General features: G+C 38.1%; 1 non-coding gene across 1 annotated transcript; it reads left to right on the top strand.

Moving 5' to 3' along the window:
• Positions 1–514: 514 nt before the first annotated feature.
• On the top strand, positions 515–621 carry LOC120078846 (small nucleolar RNA R71). Its single transcript, XR_005482127.1, has one exon. It is a non-coding gene; the product is annotated as a small nucleolar RNA R71 (small nucleolar RNA).
• The last annotated feature ends 23,346 nt before the right edge of the window (positions 622–23,967 follow it).

The following is a 23,967-nucleotide window of genomic DNA, read 5'->3' as shown; positions in this document are numbered from 1 at the left end:
AAATCCTGGCGGTTCTTCTTTTTGCGCCATCGGTTGAAAATTTTGTTGTTGATTTTTCCATGCGAAGTTGGGCTGGTTTCTCCACCCAGGGTTGTAAGTATTAGAGAAAGGATTATTCTTCATGAAATAAATAGACTATGGGTTCCTTGGACACTCTTCCATTGGATGGCCTTCTCCGTAAGTGGCACAACTTGCGCTTGTTTGATCGATTGCATGGACCTGCCCCCTATGCGTTCTTGGGCTCCTGATTGCGATTCCTTGTATGAAATTCATCATCGCATTCATTTGGTTTTGTAGGGATGTGATGGCTCCATTGTTTGCATCACTATCTTTAATTCTCAGTCGTTGACCGCTTTCTCTGCAGTCTTCGTGATTCTTCGAAATGCGATCAAGTATTTTCTTAGCCTCGTCGTATGTCTTGTCAAGCAGGCCTTTAGTTGCTGCTACATTGGTAACTGTCTGCGATACAGGGTTCAAACCGTGATAGAAAATTTCCATTTGGAGTCAATCGGGTAAGCCATTGTGCGGACAATCTCGCACCAGTCTTTTAAACCTCACCCAAGCGTCACTGAGCGATTCGTCAATATCTTGTCCAAAATTAGTAATCAACTTCCTCCTTCTTGCATTCTCTGTTAGGGGGGAAGTACTTCTTCATGAACTTTTCCACTACCTATTCCCACGACGTGATCTCCCCTGGTTCGAGAAAATAAGCCCATTTCCATGCTTGGTCACACAGCGAAAATGGGAACAACATTAGTCGAACCTCCTCAGCGAAGATGTTTGGGAACACAAACGTATTGCAGATTTCAATAAAACTCCAGAGGTGGGCGTGCGGATCCCCGCCACGCCTACCGCCAAACTGTCCGACAGTTTGAATCATTTGCAGCATCACTGGCTTCATCTCAAACCTCGATTCATCCAAGGCTGGCCTCATGATTCCTGGTGAGAAATTGTAAAGGTTGGGTGACGCATAGTCCCGGATAGGCCTTTTGAGGTCGTTCGCCATGATATTATTTGCATTTCCTACTCTATCTTCCGGTTGCTCCGCCATGTTGGGATTTCTCTTTTGTTGTTGATGTAGGCGGTTGTCCCTTCTTCTTCTTCGAAAAGTTCTCTTAATCTCTGGGTCATAATCGGGCTCAGGAACTTGTCCTTCGCTCATACAACGCCCGCTCCTTCCCTTACCAAAGGAGAAGCAGTGCACAGAGGTGGAAAGCTCCAGAGAAAATTAAAAAGTTACCGTTAGCACAATATGTACTACCGTAGTCCCCGACAACGGCGCCAAAAACTTGATGCATTGTGGATATGATGAAATAATGGTGTATTTTGCGATGGTGGTGTATGCATCACACATGCAAGTTGTCCTAGTAAAATCCAAGTATAAATCCTACTAGGTTGTCTGGTAAGTCCAGGGTCGAACACAGGGACTACTGAGACAATATGCGACGGTAATTTTTGATTCCTTTGTGGTGACAAACAAAAAAATAAATTGGTTAGTATGTTTGTTTAAAGTATAAATCCTATGCGGTGGAATTGAGAAAAGAGTTAATAACAGCGAAAGTTACAATGAGTATGCGAGGAATGGGTTGAAAAGGGATTTAGCTGACACTTCCTAAGATTGCATTCAAGTTATGTGATCATGCTACACACATACAACAACATGTCATCTCTCAATGAAAATGCTATAGTTCCTAATTTTAGGATGCATGCGATGTATAAGATAATGTCTATAGGACTTATGTCTAAACCTCTATTCTTGTTTATGCGATGATGAATGACACACACATACACAAGGCAATCACATACTATCATATCCTATTTCTAGGGTACATGCGATGTATGATATCAAATAGAATTTATCTCTAAGTTTCTATCTCTTGCTTATGCGGTTCTAATCTGACTTTCTCAAACCTAGATTCTAACCTAACTCTCTCAAGTCTAGATTCTTTCTTTAGACTACTCTCTCAAGTATCTCTAAAGGGTGATGGACGCATATATAAGACAAGATAATCGCATAAAATGAAGATCTTAGGTCATGCTAGCTAAGTGCTTCTCAACCCATTCGGAAGTTTAGTTACTCGTGCATAATGTAAAGAGAGTGAACAGATGTAGAGATGCAAATTCCATTTTATAAATGAAACCAGAATACAATATGACAATGGTAAGTAAGGATAGGGAGTCTGGTAGCAATGTCTTGCTTCCCGAGACTTTTACACTGTGTTTTACTCTACTCTGCCCAAAAGAATATTCTTGCTTTCGCAAGAGTTGGCCCTATCTCTGTTCTCAGCACTTCTCGACGGTCTCTCGAGCTGACCAGGAACGATCTTTCAGCGTCTTCTCTCTTCGCTCGTCTCTGACTTCTAAGTATAAAAGTTACAGACTACGACTATCTATTATCTCTATGTATATGGCGAAAGAGAAGTCCAAAATTCTAAACTTCTTTTAACAAAAGTGGCCTTTGGTATTTATAGAGCTTCAGGGTGAAGGGCTTTTCTCTCAAATGATTGCAATGATAGGATGTTATTAAATCTCTGTCTGATGCGCCGATTAATCGTCACCAAAAAGTTGAGTGTACTTGCTACAGTGTGTCATTAACGGCTTGTCAACTAAATTCGGATTTGACCATCATCAATTGTCCGTCCCATCATGATTTATTAAGCTTTCACCTTGATGTGCCTTCTCTATGCGGCCACCTTCTTGAGCAAATCTTCGCGAACGCATAGGATCACATAACCTTGCGGTCGCAATCTTCTAATGCACTCGGATGCTGAATTCCTTGGAGCAATTCGGCCTTGCGCCAACGTATTTTCCTGCACAAAATATGTAAATTAGCTGCTTTTGGACACGATTTTACATATTTTTACCGTCGCAATCCTATATTGTTTTATATCTTTGTGTTGTAATAACGTGCATTTCTGACCGTTATCAAAACCTATCACATAGGTCGATGCCCAATCGTTTAGATAAGCTAAGCGATCGTCTAGCAAAAGCTATGCGATCATTTAGCTCATCGTTTAGCTTAGTCTGTCGCCTACAGACACTACACGATCGTTTAGTTAGGGCAAGCGATCGTCTAACAAAACTATGCGATCGTTTAGTAAACACTGCACGATCCTTTAGCTTGTCACTACATGATCGTTTAGCTCGCCCAACCGTCGTATAGTAAATCTGTATTTACTTGACGACTACGTGAGATTCTTTTGTGCGAGAGAAAAAACTCAAAAACTTTTTACGAAAACTTTTCAATGTTTGTAAATCATACTAAAATTAGGAAAACCATTTTTCTTTTAAACTCATGGTTACCATGAATTCAATAACCACCGATTCCCTTGGTTATTAAAGAAAAAAAATAATTATCCAATAATTAATATTATTATAAATATAAATGATAACCAACTTATCATACTATATTTATAATCTATAGTTTTAATATTTCATCTCATGAAACATATAAACCATAGTTCTTTTTCTATTCCATGGTACTTAATATAAATCTCATTTACATCAATCTTCCACTAGATGTATCTCATACATCAAACTGATTATATCATATATAATCAAAATACCTCTTTTCAATTTGAACATTTCAAATCAACACCAAGAATTGATCCTCAACTGAATCCATTGAGCTACCAAGGTGACCTTATGGACCATAGCTCGAAGCTTCAGCGGTACGTGAATAACTGACTAAACTCTTTAGTCATGGGATTCACCATCCGTTAAGTGCCAGGCATTCCACTAAAAACTGACAGCTGAACTCTCCTTACCATAGATATATTATGTGTCCATCTTAACCAATCAGCAGTGTGACAACCCTTCACATATTGCTCGTAAGTACAGCTGGGATAATAACCATTATGCCCCTGTAGTTACATCTATCTCCTTCAGTACCACTGATCCCTCTAATGAACATAAGTCGTAGTTCTACTATGTTTGAGTCTTCTCTTCCAAAGAGAAGTTGTGGCCACTATGTTCAAGCCCCGGAATCTGCCCTTAAGGAAGCAATATCTCTACTTATCCCTACTTCGGGAAAGGAGTGAATTCTATCTTATGGATTGAGTTTCCAACTCCCAGATCAGACAAGTCCCCAAAAAGGTAGGCATGTTAAGTTGGCAATCTGGCCACTCTCGCCAATACTAATCAAAGGACCACCTTCAAAGGTAAGAGTTCCCAAAACACTCAGGATTGAGGCCGTGTCACCTATGATCGTTTAGGTGAGATGTAAGTCTCTAGTATCAACAAAATTATATACAGAGTCTAGTCATCTCGTGGTCCAGGTCTTATACAAACTCTTTGTATAGGACACCCTCGCTCGCACATCTCCACATGAATGGTCAGGATCTATCATCTGTAGTAGTTTACAACACCTGCAAACCTCTACAAAGTGGGCCGTATCCGTAGTGTCACCAGGATTAGGTATCCCACCTTAATCCTTATACTACAGACCTATTTAAGTTATCACTTAAGGCATGATCCACTTGTATATCACATATACATGTTTAAGTTCACATAAGATAACCAAGGAGCTTTGTTTATTGGATATGAGTAAATACCATAATTAAATAACACTTATTTTATTCATTGAACAATGTGTATCTTTACAAAACAACGAGACTCTGGGAGAATTAGGACACCAATCCCAACAAAGACGCCTACACAATCATTTAGTCTCTCACTTAGAAGGTTGTCGTACAGTCTCTAGTTAGCGAAACAATTGCTCATTCACTTAATGAAGCGATCCTTTACAAAATGAAAACATCATTTTATCCTTTAGTTATGAAAACTGAATATAACCTCCCAATTCACGCACGGTTAAAGGAGAAACCGCCTGCAATTATCGTATAATTGTTTTAATTATAAATAAATATAATAACTAACTTATCATATTATATTTATAACCTATAGTTTTCACACCATATGTAACATCTAAACCATAGTCCTTTTCTCCTTTACTTGATATAAATCATATTTATATCAAATTCCTCCAATTAATGTATCTCAAACATCATATTAGTTATATCACATATAACTGAACCAGTTTAATAATATCATATATAATCAAACTCCCTCTTGTCAATTTGAACACTTCAAACTGACCCAAAAACTGATTCTCAACTTGAATCCATTGAGCTACCCAAGGGGACCTTATGGACCTGTAGCTAGAAGCTCCAATGGTATGTGAATAGCTGACTAAACTCTTTAATCACGATATCCACCATCAGTTAACTATCGGGTGATGACGGTTAGAAAAGCACGTCATTATAGGCCTTTTATTTAGAATTATGAGGGCTATTAAGTAAAATATGCGGCGAATATGTTAGGAATTCATGAGAAAATGAGTTTGCGTCCATCGACATTAAGAATCTCGGCTAACCCACTATTATGCGTTCAATTGTTTATTTTTGTAGCAACCGCAGAAAGCGATCGCATGCGCGGAAGCCAGGCTATTGCAAAGACGATCGCATGCGGGAATCTCTCCATTGCAGAGGCAAACGTATACGTTCGACGCATGGATGTTGTGGCCATCAACCGCAGGCGTCCATCGCATGGATGTTGCGGCCGTCAAGCGAATGCAGTCATTGCAGAGAGATTGCGGCTACATAATAATAACCATAATAGAGAGAGATCATGGAACACAAGACATACGCAGCGAAATAAGAATCTAATTACATTCTAGTTGCTTTTAATTTAAAGGAAAATAACATGCAAAATGAAGGAAAAACAGTAAATTAACTTACCTTTGAAGCTCCTGAAACACATTTCCTCGCTAAATCTCGACCCGAACTCTTCCAGACCACCACTAGAGTTGACCTAGTATCCTCTTGACTTAGAACCAGATTGTGGGACCCGGTGGATGAAGAAAACCGAGAGAGAAAAAGAGATGGAAAAAGAAAATGGAATTTGGGTAGGGCTTGGGTTTTTTTTCCAGCCCCAAAATTGGCAAAATGTCAAAACCTTTTTCATCCAAATTGAAAACCCAATTTATAGAAAAAACCATGCAACAATTGCATGAAATAAATTCATAAAAACTCAACACCTAGAATCCACTATCTAAGTGGGCTTAATGTTTCCACTATAAGCCAATAGCTAGCCCACTATTTTGTTAGTAGAATTATCCAACAAAAGTTTGGATTTTCCCACTAACTTTAGTCAAAGGGCAAAATAGTCATTTTGTCAAAGTCAAACTTTGACCAAAAAGTCAACATTTGACTTTTTATGATTTTTTCCATGTTGACTAATTTTGACCTCCCAAGCATGATCCGCATTTATTTTCTCGAAATTCAAATCACATTTGAATATGGGTCAGTCAAAGTTTGACTTTTCAAAGTCAAAAGTCAACTCTTTGACTTTTTACATCTTTGACCATTTCCATTATTTTCAAGCTTTCGAATATGAACGTATTCATATTCTTGATATTTAAATCACATTTAAATATTAAAGTTGTATCTCTAAACTGAAAAAACCCGACCACTATATCACATATACTTGTCGGTTTCTCTCTCTTCACCTAATTCAAACAATCTGAATCATTCTATCATACTGTTCTAAGTTTATTCCATATGAGCTAGTAGGGGAACCTAATAGACCTATAGATCATAGGCTCCAACGATCCAAGATTAGCTGGCTAAACTCTTTAGATGGAGCTAATCAACATTCGTTAACTAACGGGTCGTTCCACTATAGTCCTGTAGTTGCACTCCCCTCACTATAACGGGTAGGAGTGAATTCCATCTTGCACCCTATGTTCCCAGCTATCCACCTGATCTTACCTCCGAAATGGGAGGCTTATTGAGCCAGTGATAATGAGTTGCCCTCACCTATGCAGATCTAAGGATAATTCCGAGTGAACAGAAGTTCATAGTTAGCTCAGGATTAAGATTAAGTTACCTAGGTCATCAATTAACGAAATAGTCAGTTTTATACATAAAACGGCATTTAGAACGTTAAAATTGACTATTTCATGGTTCAGTCTTATGAAAACTCATTGCATAGGATGCCCCCACTCACATATCTCTATATGAACGATTCAGGATCACATCGTTTGTCTAACTACAAAGTAGGCCGCATCCATAGTGTCCCCAGAATAAGGCATCCAACCTTATTCATATACTATAGAACATTTTGGCTATATATTTGAACTTGATCCACATTTATGTCACTACATAAAGTTCAAACTACATTAAATAGCCTCAGGACCTTAGTTTATTGGATTCAAGATTACAATTTCAATAACAGCTTTATCGAAAAACAAAACAGAAAAGGTTTATTAATTTACAAACTACAAGTTTTAGGACATAAAATCCAACAAACTTCCACTTGGACTTAAACTCCTAGAGGATTATCACAATGTTGAATTTAAGTGAGAAACATATGAGTACAATAAACATATGAATACAATAAACTCGGGCATATATCTAAAAGTTCTCCCACTTGTCCTAGTTTACAAACTTCATAGACCTAGACTTTGTAGGTGACCTTCAAACACTTTAGCCATGAGGGCCTTTATAAAAGGATCAACAATGTTTTACTCAGAAGATATTTGGGTTACTACAACATCTCCATGATGTACAATCTCCTGGATTAGATGGTATTTGCGCTCAATATGCTTTTCGCGCTTGTGACTTTTGGTTCTCTTGAATTTGCAACTGCACCACTATTATCACAATATAGGGTGATAGGCAGATGCATATTTGGAACAACTTCCAAATCTGTCAAGAATTTTCTCAACCATACTGCTTCCTTTGCTGCTTCACACGCAGCTACATATTCAGCTTCCGTTGTGGAGTCCGCAATACAATTTTGCTTCACACTTCTTCACACTACTGCTCCTCCATTCAGAATGAACACTGATCCCGATGTAGATTTTCTTGCATCTTTATCGATTTGAAAATCAGAGTCAGTGTATCCAGTAAGGATCAAATCCTTAGTACCATAAACGAGCATGTAGTTCCTCGTTCTCCTAAGATACTTGAGGTTATTTTTAACGGTAGTCCAATGATCATATCCAGGATTGGACTGATACTTACTGACTATCCCTATTGTATAGCATATGTCAGGTCTAGTACATAACATTGCATACATCAGGCTCCCTACTGAGGAAGCATAGGCAAAGTGTCTCATATCCTCAACCTCTTGAGGTGTCTTAGGACATTGATCCTTTGACAAATGAATTCCATATCTATAAGGTAACAGACCACTTTTGGAATTCTGTATCTTATACCTAGATAACATTTTGTCTATATAAGTTGCTTCAGACATGGCTAGTGTTCTGTTCTTGCGGTTTCGAATAATCTGAATCCCGAGAACATACTGCGCATTTCTTAAATCTTTCATTTGGAATTGCGTTGCTAGCCATTTCTTGATGTCAGTTAAGTAACCTACTTCATTCTCAATGAGTAGAATATCATCAACATATAAAACTAAGAATGTTATAGTAGAATTGACGATCTTCTTGTAAACACAAGGCTCGTCAACATTCTGTTCAAAGCCATAAGATTTGATCGCAGTATCAAATCTTATATTCCAAGATCTAGAAGCTTGTTTCAACTTATAAATGGATTTTTGAAGCTTACAAACCTTTTGTTCTTGATCCTGTGCAATAAACCCCTCTGGTTGAGCCATATAGATACTCTCCTTAAGATCGCCGTTTAGAAAGGCTGTCTTGACATCCATCTGCCAAATTTTATAGTCATAAAAGGTGGTAATGGATAAGAGTATTCTAATCAACTTAAGCATGGCAACGAGAGAGAAAGTTTCTTCATAGTCCACTCCCTCTCTCTGGGTATAACTCTTTGCCACAAGTCGAGCCTTAAAAGTCTGTACTTTACCGGTTTGGTCTCGTTTTCTCTTGTAGATCCACTTACAACCAATTGGTTTTACATCATTTGGTTGATCTACAAGTTTCTAGACAAAATTGAAGTACGTAGACTTCATTTCGAGGTCCATGGCTTTGACCCATTGATCACAGTCCACATCTTTCATTGCCTGTTTATAGTTCGATGGATCCTCTATGTTGTCATTAGGTATGACGACTTATGTTTCTGTTAAACCCAAGTAACGGTCAGGCTGATGAACAACCCTCCCCCTACGTCAAGGCATTCTCAACTCTTGAGAAAAATGTGACTGACCAGATGTACTAGTTTTATCTACTACTTTAGTAGATGAACTAATTCTATCTGTAGCATCTTTTGAAATTTCATTCAATACTAGTCTACTGTGAGGTTGATGACTTCTTATGTGGTATTCCTCTAAGAATGTGGCATTTGTCAATACAAATACCTTATTCTCTTGAGGATCGTAAAATAGACCACCTTTTGTTTCTTTTGGATAACCTACAAATAGGCATAGTTTTGAACGACGTTCCAATCTTTTAGGATTTTGCACCAACACGTGTGCCAGGCATCCCCAAATCCTAAAGTGACGTAAACTGCCTTTACACCCTTTCCATAGCTCGTAAGGTGTTTCTGAAACACTTTTAGAGGGAATGTTATTCAAAATATAAACAGCAGTCTCTAATGCATGTTCCCAAAAGGAATCAGGTAACTCAACAAAGCTCATCATTGAGCGAACCATGTCCAACAAGGTTCTGTTTCTTCTTTCAGATACACCATTCTGCTGAGGCAAATTAGGTGCAGAGAGTTGTGACTTGATTCCGTGTTCTATCATATAGTCCTAGAATATTAAGTCCATGTATTCCTCGCCTTGATCTAATCGTAGTGTCTTAATTGTTTTACCTAACTGGTTCTCAACCTCAACCTTATATTCTTTGAACTTTTCAAAAGAATCAGACTTGTGATGCATTAGGTAAATATGACCATACCTTGAATAATAATCAATAAAACTGATGAAATATTCATACCCACCTCGAGCTTTGACATTCATCGGTCCACAGAGGTTTGTATGTACGAGCTCTAAGGATATTGTGGCTCTGAGACCTTTTCCAGTAAAAGATCTCTTAGTCATTTTTCCCTCAAGACAAGACTCACATGGAGGTAAAGAATTTTCTTCTAACTAATTTAGGAGTCCATTCTTAACCAATCTCTCAATCCTTTTGAGATTTATGTGGCCAAGTCTTAGGTGCCATAGATAGGCATTAGAAGAAACTTTTTGTCTTTTATTCCGAGTTTTGACTGTTCTAAACATCTTAGTATTTAAGACAAATTTTACTTTAGTTGGTCTTAACTTATATAAGTTGTTTTCAAGTACAGCAGAACAAATTTGAATACCTTTTCTGAAAATGAATGCTTCATTAACTTTAAAAGATATTTTATACATTTGTTCCAATATACATGTGATAGATATTAAATTCCGTCTCATTTTAGGAGCATACAAAACATCTTTAAGTATGATATATCTATCGTTGAAAAACAACTTCAAGTCTCCCACTACTTCGCCCAAGACAACCTCTCATGTTCCAACCTTGAGGGTGATCTTGCCTTCTTCAAGCTTTTTCTAGGAACTAGTTTCCTGAAAAGAGAAGCAAATATGATTAGTGGCTCCTGAATCCAATATCCAGATTGAGGTATCATACTCCACTAAACATGTTTCAGTAATTAGTAAATCATATTTACCTTATGCTTCTTTCGAGGCAAGGGCCCGAGGATATTCTTCAGTTAAGACAAATCTCAGGTCATCTATTACTAGTGTTGAATTCAGATTTGTTTTCCATGTTGAGTAGTTGTCGCCATTTAGTTTCTTGGAAGCTAAGAGTTGATCTAAAGAGCTAGTCATGCTGAAAAGAAAAACATATCCTTTTTAGTAAAAACATTAATCTTTTAAATCCAATCAAGTTTAGCAAAAAAAACTAATAATGTACCCTTCATTATTATATTTTGCAATGATATTTCAATGGTTTAGAATAACCTCCACCGAGGGGTGATTGACTATTCCTCCGTTGAACCAAGACTATCTTGACTAGATACTATCATCAAAATAACTCTTATCCCTATAGTAACTCAGTTGTCGCTACTTTGGTCAAGAATTTACTAACATTTAGTAATTCTCGTAAGTGTGACCCTCCATTTTCAGACCTCAAAGATCGAAATCATTATGCTTCCGAAGTTGGAAAGACAAGAATGAAAATGGACCTAAGAGACCCTATCTATTTCTAGAGTTCGCGGAGTTCCGAATCCTATAATACAACCCTCCGATTGGTAAGGTCAATCCAGGGTAGACATGCAGGCGCATTATAGGAATCTCACGGTGCGACCTAATGGAAGAGACCGTAGGATGTGTTGACACACTTCCTTTTCCCACTTACTATGAACAACTTCCCCTATTCACCTTGGTATTAACTCATGCAAACACTCTCCGAATGGAGTCCACTCCCAGTGCGGCCCAAAGCCAAGCATGAATCTCACGGTGTGAACTCTTAGGGATGCTAGAGCTAAAAGTACATTACTTCTCTCTAGTTGAAGTGTTCTAGACGGTTAGGGTATAAAATACATAGCGATACATTTTGGCTAACTAAAGATATCCTAAGTCTAGGTGATTCATCCGAGTATAACTTTTATACTGGATTTTTAACCTACGATGTCTAGGTGATAAACAAATTTTATTACCTCACACCGCTCACGCATGCTCATAAAACTCGTTTAACCTAACTCATATGCCGGCTTGATCTCCAGGTAGTAGGTGTTCCGTGAACTGTCAACTTAAAAACCTTCAACCTTAGTCATCTTATCTGACTTCTTGCCAAGATCTTGTCGGGTGAGTTTTCTTATAACTTCGGTTTTACAAGATATCGACCTATTTTCTATGAAAATTGGGATTGCTCGATGGTCAATCTTAAGTGAGCATGAATCTTATCTTTGTTATAGATTTTAGAAGTCTAGGTTATTTTATAACAATTATAACCCTAGAGCATTCATCTATAACATGCTTACTTCAATCAAACATGCTTTAATATAACACATATTAAAACTAAGCATGCATAGTATATATTTTATAACACTTATAAGATATAACAAATGCATGTCACATGCTTTTCCTATGGTGGGGTTTTAAAACTATATGGCATACTATATGCACACATAATCAGACAACATTATACATCGCATGCATAATAGGTAAACAACACTAAAGTGGACCGATTTTGGCATTAAAAACAAACAAATAGCTAATTTATTACACAAATCGGCAACCAGCTTCCGAGAACCAACTTCAAACACTTTGAACCATCTAGAACTGCTCAAAAACCACTCGAACCAGCCCAAAAACACCAAAAACAAAGTTGAACCGGTCAAACTGGCTCAACCAGGTCAAACGAACTGGTCCAGACCGTCTGAGGTGGAGTGGGCACGCGACGAACCGGGTCAGCGCACGGGCGCGCAGGTCGCGCTAGTCGGATCCGGGCGGGGCAGCGTGCGAGAAATTCGAGTCGGAGCACTCGGGCTGGCGGGTCAGGTTTGGGAGCCTTCTCTCAGGTCTGGGAGCAGAATTCGAGTCTGTGATAATTTTTCCTTCATTTGGATGTTGTCCTCTCTCCTGGAATCAAGAAATTATAGCCTAATTTCAACTCTAATGTCTCCAAAAAATTTACAAACCCTTTTTCACACATTAATGCTCATAAACATGTGAGCAATTACAAATTTCCACAAGAAATTTAAAGAAAAACAATGCCAAAATCATAATAAATCCACTTTAGTCCATATTTCATTCAACCTTTGAATAGAAAGGAAAAAAACACCCACCAAAAGAAATTGAGTGTAATTAACGCATGCTCTAATACCACATGATGGAACATGAGACATATGCAGTGAATAAGGATCTAATTACCCCCTAATTGCTTTTAATTTAAAGGAAAATATCATGCAAAATGAAGAAAAAACAGTAAATTAACTTACCTTTAAAACTTCCGAAATGCTTTTCCTCGCTAAATCTCGATCTGAACTCTTCCGAACCACCACTAGAGTTGACCTACTATCCTCTGGACTCAGAATCAAATTGTGGGACCCGATGGATGAAGAAAACTGAGAGAGAAAAAGAGATGGAAAAAGAAAATGGAATTTGGGTAGGGTTTGGGGTTTTTTTCCAGCCCAATTTTGAAAACAAAATTGGCAAAATGTCAAAACCTTTTTCATCCAAATTGAAAGCCCAGTTTATAAAAAAAAACCATGCAATAATTGCATGAAATAAATTCATAAAAATCCAACATTTAGAATCCACTATCTAAGTGTGCTTAATGTCTCCACTATAAGCCAATAGCTAGCCCACTATTTTGTTAGTGGAATTATCCAACAAAAGTTTGGATTTTCCCACTAACTTTAGTCAAAGGGAAAAATAGTCATTTTGTCAAAGTTAAACTTTGACCAAAAAGTCAACATTTTGACTTTTTATGATTTTTTTCATGTTTACTAATTTTGACCTCCCGAGCATGAATCCACATTCATTTTCTCGAAATTCAAATCACATTTGAATATAAGGACGGTCAAAGTTTAACTTTTCAAAATAAAAAATCAACTCTTTGACTTTTTACATCTTTGACCATTTCCATTATTTCCGAGCTTTCGAATATGAACATATTCATATTCTTGATATTTAAATCACATTTAAATATTAAAGCTGTATCTCTAAACTGAAAAACCGAACACTATATCACATATACTTGTCGGTTTCTCTCTCTTCACCTAATTCGAACAATTCGAATCTTTCTATCATACTGTTCTAAGTTTATTCCATATGAGCTAGTAGGGGAACCTAATGGACTTATAGATCATGGGCTCCAACGATCCAAGATTAGTTGGCTAAACTCTTTAGATGAAGCTAATCAACATTTGTTAACTAACGGGTCATTCCACTATAGTCCCGTGGTTGCACTCCCCTCATTATAGATATATTTGTGTCTATATGATATAACCATGATTAGTAAGTTAATCCTTCACAAGTTGTTCGTAATCTCGGCTGGGTCATAAAAACCGTTTTACACCCAAGACTACATCTTGTTTCTTAAGTTCCACTGATCCTCTAATGAACAATTGGTTTAAGATCCAGCCTATAAACCGAACCCTTCTCGGGCCAAGGAGAGGTGGGGCCCCTTATTCAAGACCTGGATTCAGAACTAAAGAGAACAACCTATCTACTATCCCTATAACGGGTAGGAGTGAATTCCATCTTGCACCCTATGTTCCCAGCTATCCACCTGATCTTACCCCTAGAATGGGAGGCTTATTGGGCCAACGATAATGAACTGCCCTCACCTATGCAGATCTAAGGATAATTCCGAGTGAACAGGAGTTCATAGTTAGCTCAGGATTAAGATTAAGTTACCTAGGTCATCAATTAACGAAATAGTCAGTTTTATACATAAAACGACATTTATAACGTAAAAAGTCACTATTTCATGGTTCAGTCTTATGCAAACTCATTGCATAGGATGCCCCCACTCACATATCTCTATATGAACAATTTAGGATCACATCATTTGTACTAACTACAAAGTTGGCTGCATCCATAGTGTCCCCAAAATAAGGCGCCCAATCTTATTCATATACTATAGACCATTTTGGCTATATATTTGAACTTGATCCACATTTATGTCACTACATAAAGTTCAAACTACATTAAATAACCTTAGGCCTTAGTTTATTGGATTCAAGATTACAATTTCAATAACAACTTATCGAAAAACAAAACAGAATATGTTTATTAATTTACAAACTACGAGTTCTAGGACATAAAATCCAATAAGAGGAATGCAAGGTTGGTGGAATGCAAGCATGAACGCATACATTGGGATTATCAAAAGATGATGTTAACATTTCACCTACCACGTTGTTAGCAGCAGAGATTCAGAAAAGGACCATCGCGCCGCGAGTGTCAGATTCAGAGCAGGTCCATAAATACTGACGGCGATCAAGCTCTATAAATTGAAGCCGCTGAGCAGAATTTCAGATTATCCAAGGTTTTTTGTCTGAGGCTCCCTGCCTTAGGGCGGATCCTTGTGATCCATACCAAAGTGTGAGAAGATAGCTTGAAAGTTCTTCATCCCTTTCAATCATTCCTAGTGACGACCGGAGTCAGAGCTAGAGAGAGTCGACTCCACCGCCCATCCATGGCACCACCGGCAGCCTTAACACACATCTGCTGGAAGCGAGACATTGCTTCCAGCTGGCCCTTCATTTCTCTTCTTTCCTTGTATTGTATTACATTTTGGCTTAAGGAATTAATACATTTTGTGATCAATGCATTTCTATATTTCCTTCGATTCTATCTCCATCTTCTTTCACGTAGTATCCTTTAATTTCATTACATCACTGAGTAAGATTGCTAGAGTATTGCATACTTAATCATGCGACATAGGAATATGAAGCATGTAGCAAACCACCGGGAGGTGTGCATTGCGTGAGTGTTGTGAGAAAACCTTATTTTCTTAGTGTGAAGCTGTCGCAACGCTTGTCCATAAGCGGACGCAATGCTTGTCTATGAGTAGAATCAGCAGGAACTAACTACCCGGGAGGATAAGTGGTTGGTCACATTAAGCAATGTAAGCAAGTGTTCACTAGGGATAGGAATAATCTTACGTCAGCTAGGTTTATGCGATTACCTTGTCTTATGAGCGAATCATTTATCATTTAGGCATACTTGGGAGAGTAGTCTAAAAACCAAATCTAAGTCTCGAGAGAGCGGATTGGATCGCATAAGCAAGAATGGGGATCTTAGGAATAAGCTCCGTTGGCTACTACATAGTGCATGCACCCTTTAAGTAGGATATGGTGGTATATGGTCATCTTGCTTATGTGTAAGAACATGGGAGCGGGCATATTGAGGCTTAGAAATAGGCTTCTCGACACTATCGCATATACATCGCATGCGTCTACGTCAAGTGTGTATAGCATGATCGTATAGTTTGCGTTGCTGAGGTTGCCCTTGCGGTCAAGTTTAGTGTTGCGGTGAAGACATCCTCACCTTTTCATCTATTTTTCCATGCATTTACTACGCGTTAACAATTGTCGTGTCTCTACCTCTCATTCATACTTCCATTGCTTAATCTGTTAGTTAGGAGTAGGAGTAGTGCATAGCTTATCACCCTCATCATTCTTTTATATATTCACTGTATACACATCACCGTATACCATTTAGCTACAAGTCCCTGAGTTCGACCTCGAATCACCCGAGAAACTTGCGTTCTCGTTATACATGGCGAGAGCGCAAGAAAACTTGTGACAAGAACTCATGGTCATTGCATAAGAGATCAATGTATACATTCCATTCAATGCATGACCATCGACGCATGAGAAGCAACGCATAACTTAAGACATGCATCGCACTTATTGCGTTCACTAATTTTCGTCACCATCGGGCACTCCACTAAAGACCGAAAACTGCACTTTTCTCATTACAGATATATTTATGTGTCCATCAGATATAACCAAACAACAGTATAATAACTCTTCACAGATGCTTGTAAGTACAGCTGGGTCAATTTACTGTTTTGCCCCTGTAGTTACATCTAACTCTTTAAGTACCATTAATCCCTCTAATGAACAATACATCATAGTCCTACTATGAGTGGACACCTCTCGGGCAATGAGAAGGTGTGTGGTGCCATATCGTTCAAGTCCAAAAATCAGTCCTTAAGGGAGCAATCTATCTACTTACCCCTGCTTCGGGGAAGGAGTGAATTCCAGCTACACTGTCTAACTAAGTTCCCAGCTCCCCAATTAGACGAATCCCCAAATTGGTAGGTTTGAGTCGGCAATCTGGCCACTTGCACCAATGCAAATCAAAGGACTGCCCTCATAGGCAATATTTCCTAACTCACACAGGATTAAGGTCATGTTACCTATGGTCATCCTAGTGAAATGAAGTCTCTGTGATGAATGGCATTATATAACGAGTCTAAACACTTCTTGGTCCGATCTTATAGAAACTCCTTTGTATAGGACACCCTCACTTGCATGTCTCCACATGAATGATTAGGATCAGACCATCTGTAGCACGTCACAACAATTGTCACTATCTATAAAGCGGGCCTCATCCATAGTATCATCAGGATAAGGTTTCCCTTCTATATCCATATACTACATACCATTTTGGTTATCACTTACGGCATGATCCACTTGTATGCCTCCACATACATGCTTAAGTTACAACGACAACCAAGGATCTTAGTTTATTGGTTTGAGGTTAATGCAAATTAAATATCTCATATTTCATAGACAATGGTGAATAATAAAAATCATATTTTCATTTATCTCATTTTTGCCATAAAACTAATTAACTTCCCACTAAGGGTGGTTAGAGAGAAAAATGGATTTAATTATCAACTTATTAATAATATAAATAAATATGATAACTAATAACTGGTAGAAATACAAGTTATTACAACTCAAATAAGTAAAACAATGAGAAGAATGTGATGGTAAAATAGGCAATATCATGTCCGAAAGCACTGAACTGAAAGGAATTGCGATCGCGAGCGCTCATCACATAAAAGCAGCTAATTTACCTATTTTGTGCAGGTACAATGCGATGGCGCATATGAAATTGCGATCCAAAGGCACAATGCATCAGCACGCTTGAAGATTGTGATTGCAAGTCATGCGATCGTGAGAAGTTTCTTAAAAAGGTGGCCGCATAAAGACCTCGCATCAAGGCGACAACATAATAAATCATGATGGGACAGAAAGCTGATAATGGTCGATTTTGAATTTAGTTGACAAGTCGTTAAAAGTCACACTGTAGCAAGTACACTCAACTTTCGGTGACTATTAAATGGCACAATAGAGTAGGGGAATTAATGTCACCCATCATTGCAATCATTAGCAAGAAAATCTGCTTCACCTTGAAATCTATAAATATCGAAGGCAACTAGAGAGAAAAAGAGTTAGTTAGTTAGTCTGTTCACATACATACTCATACATATACATAGCAAACGGAGAAGAGCAAGAAGTCGAGGAAGAAGCCAAGAGAAATTGCTCCCGGACAGATCGAGAGACTGCCAGAAAGCAACACAAAGGAGAGAGGGCCAACACTTGCGAGAGCAAGAATACACAACTAGAACAGAGTTGGAGTGATAAATAGCAGTGTAAAAGGCCACGGGAAGCAAGACATTGCTTACCGAGCTTCTTATCTCTTAGATCCATTTGTTATTTTGTATTCAGTACTTTATTTGCAGAAAATGGAAACCTCATTTTTATCTATGTTCAATCTCACCCTACCACGTATGAGTAGCTAAATTTCTGAATGGGTTGAGAAGCACTTAGCTAGCATGACTTAGGATCTACATTTTATGCGACCATCTTGTCTTATGTATGCATCATTCACCCTTTGAATATACTTGAGAGAGTAGTCTAAAGATAAAATCTAGACTTGAGAGAGTCAGATTAGAATCTAGGCTTGAAAGAGTCAGAGTAGAATCACATAAGCAGGAATTAGAAACTTATACATAAGTTCTATTGCTATTTACACATCGCATGCGCCCTAAAAATAGGAATGATGGTATGTGGTCACCTTGTTTTATGTGTGCATCATTCATCATTGCATAGGTAAGAGTAGAGACTTAGAAATGAGTCCTATCGACTACTTTGCATATACATCGCGTGCGTCCTAGAAATAGGAATTATGGCATTCTGCATTGATAGATGTAGTATTGATATTTGTGTGTAGCATGATCACATAACTTGTGCACAATCTTAGGAAATATTAGCTAAACCCCTTCTCAACCCCTTCATCGCATACTTATCGCAACTCTACGCTTTCATCACTCTGCGCTCAACTCCGTCGCATAGGAAAAATCTAGATCAAAACACTATTCACTTCATTATTTTTACCACCGCAATAGAATCAAAGAATGTTGCATATCTACTTAATAGTCCCTATGTTTGACCTTGGACTTACCAGGAAACCTAAGAAGACTTATACTTAGGTCTTGTTAGGACAACTTGCATGATCACTGCATAACACACATCACCGCAAATGCACACTATAACACATCATAATTTCACTCATCAATAACCAACTTATCATATTATATTTATAACATATAGTTTTAATATTGTTTCATATACAGTATATAAACCATAGTTCTTTTTCTCTATTTTATGGTATTTAATATAAATCATATTTATATTAAATTTAACAACTATGAATCTTATTCATAGAAAATATATTTGAATCATATTCAAATATTCTTATAGATACAAAAGGTCCCTTATAGATACATTTGTTACGTATTTAATCTTTTATTAGAATCAATTTAATCATATTAAACCAATTTAAAAGATTAAACATAGATTTCTGATCTCAATAGAAATGTGATCTTAGGTCTATCTCAATCAAATTTCAAAAAAATTTTAAAAGATGATTAAAGCCTAAGGTTTGCATGCAACTCTTTATTATTAATTTTAATTCTAATTTCATTAATTATAACTCTTATAAAAAAATGAAACAATTAAAACCATTCCACATTGCTTAGCTAGACATACATAAGCTATTTATAACACGTATAAATAAACCTAAGTGTCATGCTTCATGCAATGTTCATTCATTACTAATATATAACTTTTATATAATAAAGTAATGAACTAAGCATACACTCCATACATACATTCAACCTTATATTATAACATTTATAATATAAATGATGCATGGATATGCTATAATGCATGCATATATTATAACTTTTATAATATATGATGCATGAACATGCTTAATGTAGTTTAATCATGCAAACTAATATATTATAACTCTTATAATATAAAATGATGCATGGAAAAATGCATAACCTATGGTGGGTTCTAAAACTATATGACATACATTATGGCATATAAGATAAACATACATCACATACATATTTAATAAAATTTGATGAACCGGGATAATATATCTCAAAAACTGGAAAAAAAATGCTAATCTATTACAAAAGTTTGAGTCAACCAGTTCGAACAGGGGAATCGGGTCTTGAACCGCCTGCCTTGAAGCCTCGTCACTTGATCGTGTAGCAATCCTTCTGATCATCTAGTAACGAGCGTCGAGTGTAAACGATCGTGTAGCAACGATCGCGTAGCTTTGGACTATGCGATGAGCATGAAAGTCCACGTGATCGTGCAGCGTGCATCGAGCAGCGCATACCATGCGATCGTGTAGCTAACGACTATGCGATAAGCATGATAGTCTACATGATCGAGTAGCAAGTGTTGAGTATCATATACTATGCGATCGAGTAACTATTGACTATGCAATGAGTATGATAGCCTACACGATTGTTTAGCACGCATGCCTTGCATTGAGTATCAAATACCACACGATCGTTTACCCCCTCGATCATTTGCACAATCATGTAGCCAATGCAACATGATCGAGTAAACACTTTACACAATCGCGTAGCATTAACTATGAGATCGTTTAGCAAATGCTACACGATCGTGCAGAAAACTTTAAACGAACGCATAACCAAATCTAAATGATCGTCTAGCTTAAGCTACATGATGCGACCACTATTTCGTTTTCTCTATCGAAACGAACTGCAACTCTTGCGTTTGAAACTTCTTCACGAACGTCTCAAAAAATTACACGAATACAGACTCTATTGCAAGAAATTATGCCCAAAAACGTAGAAGCCCTTACAATTAACTTTTGTAAATGTAAACAGAAAGCCATAAATTGAGATAACTATCTAATAACAGGCAGAAATGCAAGTTATCATAGTGCTAAGTTCCTAAACAATGTTGGCTTGCGTTGATAAAATATGTTAGATTGCATCCAAAAAGCATCAAATTCATAATATTGCGGTCGCATGCCTTCATCGCATAGAAACAATTGATTTTTATATTTTTATGCAGAATATGCATTGACACAAGGCGAAAAGAGCGATCATAAGAAATCATTGGTTCAACGCAGCATTACTACAAGGCTTTGCGATGATTGTGTTTGCAAACATCCACTCAAGAAGGATTGCTGCATAGAGTCGGCGCAACTTGGTGGGCGCATCTGGGTGAAAGGCATAATTAATCACGATGGGACAAAAAGCTGATGACGGTCGAATCCGAATTAAGCTGACAGCTGCTAACGATAACAAGTACATCAACTTTTCGGTGACAAAAATTCGGCGCATCAGTCAGGGAATTAAAGTCATCCCATCTGTGCAATCATAAGAGAGAAGCCACCTTCACCCCGAAGCTCTATAAATACCAGAGGCATCCTTTAGAAAAAGGGGTTCCACCAGTTAACGAATACACTTGTTCACTGATTTAGGAGCTTTAGCCGTGTTCATAGTTTTCTTTTATTTTTAAGGCAGAGCAAGGGAAGAGTAGAGGTGTCGAAAGATCGCTTAAGGAAATTCGAGAGAGAACCCGGAGGCGTAAAAAAAGAGAGTGGGCTGACTCTCGCAAGAGGAGATTATCTTTTGAATACGAGTAGAAAGACAGTGTAAAAGCCTGGGCAGCAAGAGATTGTTACCATGCTCTTTATTCTATTCTTGCATTGTTATTTTGTACTTCATCTTTATATTTATACGATGGAAGTTCTTATTCTACATCTGTTCACTCACTTCGCATGCATGAGTAGCTAAACTTGTTGAATGGATTGATGAGAACTAAGCTAACATAACCTAGGAAGTTCATTGCTTGCGATTATCTGGTGTTATGCTATGCCAAACATCCCTTTAGAGCTACTCGAGAGAGAGTCTAAAGAAAGAACCTAAGACTTGAGAGAGCTAGGTTAGAATCTAGACTCGAGAGAGCAAGATTAGAACTGCATAAACAAGAGATAGGAACTTAGAGATAAGCTCTATTTGCCAACTTGCATGGCATGCACCCTAGACATAGGTATGATATTATGTGGTTGCCTTATTTGTGTGTGTGTCATTTTGTCATCGCATAAATAAGAATAGAGGCTTATGTGTAGGTCCTATAGATTTATTGCATATATCACATGCATTCTAGCCTTAGAAGTCATGGCATTCGCACCGAGAGGTGGTTTACTGTTGTATGCATGTTGCATGATCGCATAGCATGAATGCATCCTAGGAAGTGTTAGCTGAAACTTTTCTCAACCTGTTCACTGCATACTCATCCATCTTCCATTTTTTTTCAACTCTTTTTTAACTCCACTGCATTTGTTTATTTTCATTATCGCAACAAACAAAACAAACAACTATTTGAGTTACCGGTTATCGCAAATTTTTCCTAAAAATTACCACTGCAACCTGTTTTCCCAAGTCCCTGAGTTCGACCCTGGACTTACCAGGAAACTCAGTGGGGTTTACACTTGGATTCCACTGAGAAAACTTGAGTGCTCAATGCATTTTCACCATCCCATTTCATCCATAATTCCACATCAAAATAACGCATCAAGTTTTTGGCGCCGTTGCCGGGGACTTCGACAAAATAGTGTGCTAACGGTAATTTTTCTGATTTCTTTGCAGACTCTCAATCTTTGGCGAATTACAACCCGAAGATTGAGAGGACGTTCAGACGAAGATTAAGAGACCGCCAACAACAAAAGTCAGATAAAGAAGATATGGCAGAGTAGTCTGGAAACAGAGCACCAAACGAGAACAATGTCATGGCGAATCCAATCCTTCTGGCTAACGATCATAATAAGCCTATTAGGGACTATGCATCGCCAAACCTCTATGATTTCTCTCTAGGAATCATGAGGCCTGCCTTTGATGGAAGCCAATTCGAAATGAAACCGGTGATGCTGTAGATGATCCAGACTGCAGGACAATTCAGAGGCTGGCGTGGCGAAGACCCGCATGCCCATCTCCATAGCTTTATCGAAATCTACAATACTTTTGTGTTCCGAAGAAGTTCGACTAACTTTGTTCCCATTTTCTCTTTGTGATCAGGCAAGAAAATGGGTGTATTCCCTCGAGCCGGGACAGATCAATTCATGGGAACAGGTCGTAGAGAAATTTATGAAGAAATATTTTTCACCTACTGAGAATGCTAGACGAAGGAAACTAATCACAAATTTTGAACAAGACATGAACGAATCGCTAGCGATGCCTGGGCGAGGTTTAAGAGGTTGGTCCAGGACTGTCCACACAATGGATTGCCAGACTGCCTTCAGATGAAAATGTATTATCATGGTTTAAATCCCACTTCGCAGACTGTTGCCAATGCGATAGCCGCTGGTGGTCTACTTGACAAAACGTATGACGAGGCTAAGAACATCTTGGATCGCATCTCTAAGAACCACGAGGATTGGAGAGAGAGTGATCAGAGAATGAGAATCAAGGATAATGACGTAAGTAATCGTGCTATTACTTCACTATAGAATCAGATGACCGCAATGATGAACTTAATTCAAGGAACTGCGATCAACAATCCAACACCACAAAATGGGCAAATCAATGCAATTAGTCAAAACACCGCAAGGTGTGCGACTTGTGGTGATGGGCACGCAATGGAAGAATGCCCACAAAATCCACAGTCTATTTACTTTGTGAAAAATAATCCATTTTTGAATACCTACAACCCCAGGTGGAGAAACCACCCTAATTTTACATGGAAGAATTAGTAACAGAATTTTCAACTTGTGGTGCAGAAAGAAGAGCCACTTGGATTCTTCCCACGCAATAACGGCCAGACAAGCAATCAAGCCAGTAGCTCACAATTGCCGTAATCTTCCTCCTTGGAAAGCCTATTGAAGCAATATATAGAGAAAAACAAAACTAAGCTTCAAAGTCAGGCTACATCCATCTGCAATCTAGAATTACAGATAGGCCAGATTGCGAGCGAGCTGAAGAACAGACCGCAAGGGGCTCTGCCAAGTTCAACAGAACTCCCACGCAACCCGAGGGGATCAGGTAAAGAGCAATGTCAGGTTGTGACATTGCGAAGTGGAAAAACAGTGGAGGGAGAAAGAAAGGAGCCCAGCCAGATTACTCCCATTGCGGCGAAACCTGAAATTGCAGTGACACGAGAAGAAGAAGGAGAAAAAGAAGCAATAGAGCCAGAAGTTGTGTCGACCTCAAAGCCAATAGAGAAGGGGACCATGAGAGTGCAGTTACCACCTTTC

Source organism: Benincasa hispida, chromosome 5 (assembly GCF_027475165.1).
Source record: "Benincasa hispida cultivar pf3 chromosome 5, pf3_genome.v1.1, whole genome shotgun sequence".
Lineage (NCBI taxonomy): Eukaryota > Viridiplantae > Streptophyta > Magnoliopsida > Cucurbitales > Cucurbitaceae > Benincasa > Benincasa hispida.
This window is presented reverse-complemented; position numbering and strand designations above follow the sequence as displayed.